The sequence below is a fragment of the Somniosus microcephalus genome, chromosome 30 (assembly GCF_052327205.1).
Source record: "Somniosus microcephalus isolate GS21.2 chromosome 30, FLI_Smic_1.0, whole genome shotgun sequence".
NCBI lineage: Eukaryota > Metazoa > Chordata > Chondrichthyes > Squaliformes > Somniosidae > Somniosus > Somniosus microcephalus.
In genome coordinates this window covers 2,065,589-2,076,046 of record NC_141016.1, presented here as the reverse complement: position 1 = coordinate 2,076,046, position 10,458 = coordinate 2,065,589, and positions in this window count along the sequence as shown.

The following is a 10,458-nucleotide window of genomic DNA, read 5'->3' as shown; positions in this document are numbered from 1 at the left end:
ATGAATCAGCTGAAGATAATATTGGCAGCAATATTGGCAAACAATGGTGTCGAACAACAATGGGAAACATTTAAAACAGTGTTCAACAGAGTGCAGGGACAATATATTCTGCTAAAATGAAAGAACAAACTAAACACTAATGAGGCTCCATGGATGAATAAAGCCATAAGGGAACAATTGAGGGTAAGGAAAGAGGCACACAGACAGCAGGGGAGTGCATGATAAGGGAGAATATGAAGAGATTAGGAGAGAAGTAAAAAAAACCATTAGGAAGGCAAGAGGAACTAGGAAATTAAATTATCAAGGAACATAAAACAAAACAGTAAAATATTTTACAGGCACATCAATAAAAAAAAGGAAGATTGGGATGGGAATAGGGCCATTAAGGGATAGACAGGTAACGATAGAGAGATGGCAGAAATATTAAATAATTATTTTGCTTCAGGGAGATAGAACAGGTGGACATGACATTGGATGATGAGATTAGTAATGAGATAAGTTCATTTAAATTGCGAGTCTAGTTGGGGTAGAGGAACAAAGGGATCTCGGAGTACAAATACACAAATCACTAAAAGTTGCGACACAGGTTAGCAAGGCCATAAAAAAGGCAAACCAAGCTCTAGGGCTTATTTCTAGAGGGATAGAATTGAAAAGTAGGGAAGTTATGCTAAACTTGTATCGAACCTTGGTTAGACCACACTTGGAGCACTGTGTACAGTTCTGGTCGCCATATTATAAAAAGGATATAGAGGCACTGGAGAGGGAGCAGAGAAGATTTACAAGGATGATATCAGAAATGCGAGGGTATACATATCAGGAAAGGATGAACAGGCTGGGTCTCTTTTCTCTTGAAAAAAGGCTGAGGGGTGACCTAATAGAGGTCTATAAAATGATGAAAGGTTTTGATAGAGTGGATACAGAGAGAATGTTTCCACTTGTGGGGAAGAGCATAACTAGAGGCCATCAATATAAGATAGTCACCATGAAATCCAATAGGGAATTCAGAAGAAACTTCTTTACCCAGAGTGGTGAGAATGTGGAACTCGCTACCACAGGGAGTGGTTGAGGTGAATAGTATCGATGTATTTAAGGGGAGGTTAGACAAGCATATGAGGGAAAAGGGAATAGAGGATTATGCTAATAGATTTAGATGAGGAGGCTCGAGTGGAGCATAAACGCCGGCATGGACTGGTTGGGCCGAATGGCCTGTTTCTGTGCTGTATATCCTAGGTAATCCTATGTAAGATGCCCTGAAGAACTCCTGCAGCGATGTTCTGGGGCTGAGGTGATTGGCTTCCATCAACCACAACCATCTTCCTTTGCACTAGGTATGACTCCAGCCAGTGGAGAGTTTTACCCGATTCCCACCGACTTCATTTTACTAGGGCTCCTTGATGCCACACTCGGTCAAATGCTGCCTTGATATCAAGGACACTCACTCTCACCTCACCTCTGGAATTCAGCTCTTTTGTCCATGTTTGATCGAATCTAAACTGGGCATAGGTGAGCAGGTGATTGGTGAGTAAGTGCTGCTTGATAGCACTTTTGACGACACCTTCCATGACTTTGCTGATGATTTAGAGTAGGTTGATGGGGCGGTAATTGACCGGGTTGGATTTGTCTTGCCTTTTGTGGACAGGACATACCTGAGCAATTTTCCACATTGTCGGGTAGATGCCAGTGTTGTAGCTGTACTGCAACAGCTTGGCTAGGGGTGCGGCTAGTTCTGGAGCACAGGTCTTCAGTACTACAGCCGGGATTTTGTTGGAACCCATTACCTTTGCTGTGTCTAATGGGCTCAGCTGTTTCCTGCTATCATGTGGTGACTCGAATTGGCTGAAGACTGGTATCTGTGACGGTGGGGACCTCAGGAGGAGGCCAAGATGGATCATCAACTCAGCACTTCTGGCTGAAGATGGTTACGAACACTTCAGCTTTGTCTTTTGAACTCATGTGCTGGGCTCCACCATCATTGAGGATGGGGATATTCATGGAGCCTCCTCCTCCCGTTAGATGTTTAATGGTCCACCACCATTCATGATTGGATATGGCAGGACTACAGAACTTTAACCCGATATGTTGGTTGTGGGATCTCTTAGCTTCTGCTGTTTAGCTTGCACGTAGTCCTGTGTTGTAGCATCACCAGGTTGGCACCTCATTTTTAGGTACACCTGGTGTTGCTCCCGGGATGCTCTTCTACACTCCTCATTGAACCAAGGTTGGTCACCTGGCTTGTTGGTACTGGTAGAGTGAGGGATATGCTGGGCCATGAGGTTACTGATTGTGGTGGAATATAATTCTGCTGCTGCTGATGGCTCACAGTACCTCATGGATGCCCAGTTTTGAGCTGCTAGATCTGTTCTTAATGTATCCCACTTAGCACGGTGGTAGTGCCACACATGATGGAGAATGTCCTCAGTGTGAAGACGGGACTTCGTCTCCACAAGGACTGTGCCCTGGTCACACCTACCAATACTGTCAAGGGCAGATGCATCTGTGACAGGTAGATTGCTGAGGACAAGTAGGTTACTCCCTCATGTTGGTTCTCTCACCACCTGCTATGTCCTTCAGGACTCGGCCAGCTTGGTCAGTGGTGGTGCTACCGAACCACTCTTGGCGATGGACATTGAAGTTCGCCACCCAGAGAACATTCTGTGCCCTTGCTACACTCAGTGCTTCTTCCAAGTGGTGTTCAACATGGAGGAGTACTGATTCATCAGCTTAGGGAGGGCAGGAGGTGGTAATTGTTGTGTATGTAATATGTGTGCTACTTTGAACCTATGGACAGGACTGCACTACTTGTTGGGCGTAGTGATACGCAGTACCACTCCTGGCCATAGGGGTATAAATAGTACTGTGGGTACTGATCTCCCCTCAGTTCCCGCCTGTGGGCATGAAGTAAAGACCTACGTATAGTCCCTACCTCCAACCAGTAAAGACCTGTTTGAGTTATACGTTTAAGTCTTTGTGTTAATTGTTCAATACAATACACATACTTAACACTGGCGACGAGTCAGGTTCTTACCCTGCGGCAGTTGAATAGAGGTTGCAGTGGTCCACAAGGGCGAAGACAGTCAAATAATGGACTTCTATGTGATATCTGAAGGAGGTTCTCCACTACTAGGACGGGAGTGGATTAGGAAAATGAATATGGGCTGGCATTTCCTACAAACAATAACGAGTGAGAACTCGGTGAAGATAGTCGGCCCAGACTCTGGAACGGATGATGGTAAGCCCAACTCAGGTGCAAAAGACAAAGTTTCAGCACAGAATTCCACTGAGCAACAACAACATAGTTTAACTGTGGATTCTGAGTCTGGCAAGTCTACTGATGTGCCCATTTCTGAGGGACACCGGGCTCGAACTCAACTCCATTTCAAACTACAACAGCAATTAGAACAAATGCTTCGCCGTTTTGAGCAAGAGTTGAATGCAACGAAAGAGCTCTTTGATATAGAGTTGGAGAATCTGGAAAGACAACAGAAGCAGCTGATGGAGAAAATGGAGCAGGAGCACACAAAACGTCTGATGTCAGAGGAGTTAACGGTCAGCCAACTCCTGCATATGCTGAAGGACAGGACTCTGAAATGGGAAAAACTTGAACACGAACTTCAATATTCAAACGAAAGGGGTTCGGAGCTCTCAAAGGTTATTGGAAGAGCTGAGGTGGCAACACAGACTGAGATGACTGCAACAGAGCAGCCCTTGGATGCCAAAAGTACGCTGACTCACGTCAACGTAGAACAACAGACCGCTGAAACAGCTGCTCCGGTAGAGGGATTGAATAGTCCGATCAATCAATCTCCAAAAGAAGTTGAAGTAGTAAAATCTCAAATGAGGTCATTAGTAAACGACTTGCTGAAAGCCCAGAAAAAGCTGGATGAAGAGGTACGCATGAAGAAGTCTCTTCAGGAAAGATGTCTGGACTTGGAACAAAAGCTGGCTAACGCCCAGCTGGGTATGGAGGAAATAGAAGACCCTCTCGCTGGCCTAGATCAGGACGACACCGAATATTACTATGTCCTGTCCTGCCCAACTTGTAACTTCGACTCCCACCATACAGAAATCATGGAGGAGCACCGAAAGTCTACGGAACATCGGGAGAAGGTGGCTCTACTACGGAAAAAGGAGGGAGAGAAGGAGGAACTGCGCATGCAGCTGGCAGCTGACAGTGGAGCCCAGAGAGTCTCCAAGAAGCAGAAAAGGAAAAGTCGAAACAGAAGATGACCCATCTGAACCATTATTACCTCTACCAGATCACACACGTGGTCCCTCCGAACGGAGCCAATTCAGTTCGGAAGTTCAAACTGTTAAATCCATGGAAGGACTATTGAATGAGTCACTCCAGCAACGTGAACCGACTCCACCACAGAGATTGAATCTGTGAACTGTTTTCCGCAGAGACTGAATCTATGATCTGTTTTGACATGAAGTTATCTATGTATCTATGTTATTCTGTTATGTAAACCTGAAGTTATATATGTATATATGTTGTTACGTTATGTTAAATGGGGAGATGACTGTAAAGCTAGGAAGGGAGGAATGTTGTGTATGTAATATGTGTGCTACTTTGAACCTATGGACAGGACTGCACTACTTGTTGGGCGTAGTGATACGCAGTACCACTCCTGGCCATAGGGGTATAAATAGTACTGTGGGTACTGATCTCCCCTCAGTTCCCGCCTGTGGGCATGAAGTAAAGACCTACGTATAGTCCCTACCTCCAACCAGTAAAGACCTGTTTGAGTTATACGTTTAAGTCTTTGTGTTAATTGTTCAATACAATACACATACTTAACAGTATTCAGCAGGAGGTTTCCTTGCCTATGCTTGACCTGAAGCCATGAGGCTTGATGGAGTCTGCTGTCAATGTTGAGGACTCGCAGGACCACTCCCTCCTGACTGTACACCACTGTGCCACCATCTCTGGTGGGTCTGTCCTGTCGGTGATAATACTATGTCAATCTGTTGCTGGACTAGTCTGTGGGACAGCTCTCCCGACTTTGTCTCCAGATGTTAGTGAGGAAGACTTTGCAGGGTCGACTGGGCTGGGTGTGCCTTCACTGTGTCTGAATCCAATGCCTAGAGCGTAACCGAGAGGTCCGGTCGGATTTATTCTTTTTTTTTTTAAAGCATACTGATACAACTGAGGGGCTTGCTAGGCCATTTCAGAGTTAACCACATTGGTGTAGGACTGGAGTCACACATAGGCTCAGACCGAGTAGATGGCAGGTTTCCTTCCCTAAAGGACGTTGGTGAACCACATTAGGTGCAGCACAGATTCACCAGGATGCTGCCTGGTCTGAGGAAATACAAATACGAAGAGAGACTTGAAAACTTGGGGCTATTTTCATTTGAGCAGAAACAAAGGGGTGATTTAATAGAGGGGTTTGAAATTATGAAGGAATGGACAGGGGTAGATAGAAACAGACTGTGTCTAGTGGTTGAGTGGTCTAGAAAGAGGGGACATAGATACAAGATTAATTGTAAGAGATTTAGGGCCGAGAGCAGGGGAAACAGTTTTTACACAGAGGGTTGCAAGTCTGTGGAATTCACTCCCGGAGTTAGTGATTGAAGCAACGTTTAGGAACAGGCTAGACAGGTGGTTGAAATAATGATAAACGGATCTGGGAACAGGGTAGGAAGTAGGACACTGCTCGTACGGAGGACACTGCTCGTGCGGAGGATAAGCACCAACAGGGACGAGATGGGCCGTAGCACCAGTTTCTGTGTTTCTAATTTCTGTTTAATTCAACACGCTACAGTTTAACCAGGGGAAAACCCAAAGATGCAGTCAATTTAGGCCAAACTTTCTGTGAACTCATCATCACTTTCTGCTTTGGGTGAAGCATTCTGAAACCAATGCAGCTTTCGAACAAACCACCTCAAACTAGGGACCAGTGCACAAAATTACAAAAAGTCTCATGCAAATCTGAAAGTACAAAGGTCGAGTCAGAGCCGCATTATCTGCCATTCCTCGTTTGCTTATCTGAATTTCTCCACGGTTTCCTACGGGCACTGTGGAACGCTTTGGGGCATCCGGAGGTGGTGAAGGGCACTATATAAATGCAAGTCCTTCATTCTTTCCTGCTGTGACTTAAAACTGTTCGGAAGTCTGCAACCCGGCGCAAAGTGGTTCTTTCACGCTTTTACCACCTCTTTCCACGCCCTCTTCCTTCCGCCCCGGTGCCCGTTGCCCCGGCAAGGTCCATAGGTTGGCGCTGAAGCCGGGCACATTCCCGCTCTCTGCCCTCCCTGACTGCCTCACCTCTGCAGTGCCCTGCAGTTAACAGAAACATAGAAGATAGGAGCAGGAGTAGGCCATTCGGCCCCTCGAGCCTGCTCCGTCATTCAATGAGATCATGGCTGATCATCCAAATTCAGTACCCTGTCCCTGCCTTCTCCCCATATCCCTTTAGCCTTAAAAAATATATCTAACTCCTTCTTGAATATATTTAATGAATTGGCCTCTACTGCCTTCTGTGGTAGAGAATTAACGACAGACTCTGCATTTTATGGCACAAGATTCAAGATAGCTGGCAGATGAGGGAGGCCATTTGGCCCACCTTAGTCCATCTCTTATTATAGACCCTACACTCCCTCTATTGCAGCATTCAATTGTTTTTTAAATGAGTCCAAGGTTTAGTCTCCCCTCTATCGGAGTCCATTCCAAGTGTTGATCACTGTGTGTGTGTGTGTGTGTGTGTGTGTGTGAAGAACGCCCTGACATCAGTCCTAAATTTACCTTTTTCTAGTTCAAACCTGTGCCCTCTTAATTGGAATTACATCGAGTTTGCAGCACAGAAAGACCATTCGGCCCCACCGGTCCATGCTGGTGTTTATGCGCCACATGAGCCTCCTCCCACCCTACTTCATCTCACCCCATCAGCATCTTGTCCTACTTTCACAATTTAAATGTTTACCCTTCCATTCCCTTCATTCTTTTTAAAACCTCTCTAAGATCGCCTCTCAGACACTTCCTTTCCTGGTTGAAAAGCCTGAGTCGCTCCAGTCATTCCCCATAACTCGGACCCTGACGCTGGAGATCAGCCTCCACTATAGCATGGGAAACCATTTGGCCTTCACCATCCACCAGATCCTGAACAGAACGTTCTCCTGCAGGTAACTTGCTCTCAAAGATCATTTTTTGCGCCACATAGAAACCAGAAGGGGGAAAGAAATTGCTCGTGGGTTAAACTAAAAAACAATTGTATTTAACACGAGAATACAGATCTATACATAGCGAAAATCTTAACTCTGCACCCACTTCCTGCCAACTTTTTTCCATTTTAAATTCCTAGTCCGCAGTGAAGTGAATTTACGCACTGTAATTACAGCCTACCACCAGCAGAGGCACTGCAGCACCACCACTGGCAGGAGGGTGTAATTACAGCGTGACAAGTTGACATAGCCGCTTTCCATTATAAATGTGGACATCAGTTTATAATGGAAATATAAAAAATAAGGGCAGATTTTAAAATGGACGACGGAATTACATCTACACACCCTGTTTCAATTAGTCTCTGCTCTCTAACCCTCGCTTCACCTCAAGACTACACTTGGTCTTGGCTCTCCATTTGCAATGTCACAGGAGGTCGACTAGTCCGACTGAGTATTGTCAGCCGTAGCACTCTCAACCCTGAGCCAGAAGGTTGTGGGTTAAACCGAGGCTCCGTCTGCCCGCTCAGGTGGACATAAAAGATCCGATGGCACGATTTGAAGATGAGCAGGAGAGTTCTCCCCGGTGTCCTCAACCAGCACCTAAAAAAGATTATCTGGTCATTTATCTCATTGCGGTTAGTGGGAGCTTGCTGTGTGCAAATTCCTACATTACAACAGTGACTACACTTCAGAAGCACTTCATTGGCTGTGAAGAGCTTTGGGACGTCTTGAGGTCATGAAAGGCGCTATAGAAATGCAAGCCTTTCTTTACTTAATGATTTTACCTGCAAGGTGTTTTTAATAATGCCAGGGAATCCCCAGACGTTGTAAAGCCAAAGAAAAATTGCCAGATTCGCTGTGCTGAAAACCTGCTTCTTACTGGGTCTGCCCGGATACCGGTCTTTGCCAATCAGGCAGGTCTATTTTGGTGTTGCCACGGGTTACGTTAAGAGTTTGGAGCTGGTAGAACCAACACGACAGGAAGTGAAACTGAAAGTATTTCATTCATTTAGAAGGCAATGCAAATAGATCTGTCTCAACTTTGGTTTACGCTTCATAGCCCATGACCTCCGTGGCTCCCCCCCCCCCCCCAAGGGAGAGAGCGTGACTCAGGTGGGACATTTTTGGAGTTTCCATGGTGACCATTTTCAGTTCAGTGTGGGTTGAGCATGAAATCAGGGGAAGCCCCAGTGAGGGTGACTCAGGAGCTTCAGCAATGCTACTTGGGAAGGGGGTTATCCGATGAGGGTCTCGCTCCCATCGCAGCCCACTGGTGTTAGAGTTACTGAACAAATCCTGCCCCAGACATTCGGCTCACATCGAGATGGAGAAATAAACATTCGAAAATTAAAATAATTTGTTCAGAAGGAAAAAGGACCAAAAGAGTGTCCAATCCACCAGGGCCGAGAAAACAAAGGAAAAACTTGCATCTCTACACCTTTCACGACCTCGGGACTTCCCAAAGCGCTTTAGAACTTGCATTTATACAGCATCTTTAACATAATAAAACTTCCCAAGGCGTTTTGCAGCCAATGAAGTACTTTTTGAAGTGTAGTCACTGTTGTAATGTAGAAAATGCAGCAGCTGATTTACGCACAGCAAGCTCCCACAAACAGCAATGAAATAAATGACCGGATAATCTGTTCTTTAAGTGCTGCTTGAGGGATAAATATTAGCCCAGGACACCGGGGGAGAACGCCCCTGCTCTTCTTCGAATTAATGACATGGGATCTTTTACATCTACTAGAGAGGACAGACAGGGTCTTGGTTTAACATTTCATCTGAAAGACAGCACCTCCGACAGTGCAGCACTCCCTCAGTACTGCCCTGAGACTGTGGACCAAGATTATGTGCTCAAGTCTCTGGAGTGAAACTTGAACCCACAACCTTCAGACTCCGTGGCGAGAGTGCTGCCCACTGAGCTACGGCCAACACCCAAGCAAGGTTCTTAATTTTTGAAGTGTACGTGCATTTGGAATATAACCTCCAGCACACAAGGTGAACTCTGGCTTTGGAAGGCAGTGGCCATTTTATTAATGTGAGGAATAAGCTCCCGTTAACTATTTAATTTACACCTTAAAGATATTTGTGGTGTATGTGCCTTTAAGAGCCCCTGTGTACTGTAATGCCGGTAGTGGCCACTCGGGCTATATAAGCCTGTATAGTGTCTTGCATCTTTTAGTTCACCTCCAGACTTTGTTCAGTAAACACCTGTTAAACCAACTCCCGCATTCCATGTCTCCATTAACACACGGATACAACAATATTCCCATGGATGGTACCGATTGGGTGGGTTTCAACAAACAGAGATGTGTATTGCATATCAAACTCCACACAATAGCTGGTTGGGCGATAGGCGCACCGTGGCTGCAGTGTGTACTATCCGCAGGATGCAAAGCAGCAACTCGCCGAGGCTTCTTCAACAGCACCTCGCAAACCCGCGACCTCCACCACCTAGGACAAGGGCAGCAAGTGCATGGGAACACCACCACTTCCAAGTCACACACCATCCTGACTTGGAAATATATCGCTGTTTCTTCATCGTCGCTGGGTCAAAATCCTGGAACTCTCTCCCTAACAGCACTGTGGGAGCACCTTCACCACACGGACTGCAGCGGTTCAAGAAAGCGGCTCACCACCACCTTCTCAAGGGCAACTAGGGATGGGCAATAAATGCCAGTCTTGCCGGCAACACCCATATCCAGAGAATCAATTAAAGCATGTTAAGTAAATGACCTTTGTGTTTTAATGTCTTCCCTGGACTGTGTTGTTAACTGATTTCAGCCACAGAGGCTGTAGGAGGGCTACAATCCTCTTACACAGAATGAGGAATCGCCTATCATTCTGGGGAATGAAGAATCAGAGCATTTAATAGGTAGAAGACAGTGAAGGCTGAACAGGCTGGGGCTCCTTTCTGTAGAAAAAAGGCTGACGGGTGACAAATTGGGGTTTTAAAATTACGAAGGGGTTCGATAGGGTAAACGTAGAGAAAATGCTTCGACTTGTAGGGAAGACTGAAACTAGAGGCCATCAATATAAGATAGTCACTAATAAATCCAATAGGGAATTCAGGAGAAACTTCTTTACTGAGAGTGGTGAGAATGTGGAACTCGCTCCCACAGGGAGTGGTTGAGGCGAATAACATAGATGCATTTTAGGGAAAGCTAGATAGACTCATTAGGGAGAAACAGGATATGTTGATGGGGCGAGAGGAAGTAGGGGGAGGAGGCTGGTGTGGAGCATAAACACCGGCACGGGCCAGTTGGGCCGAATGGCCTGATTCTGTGCTGTAAACTC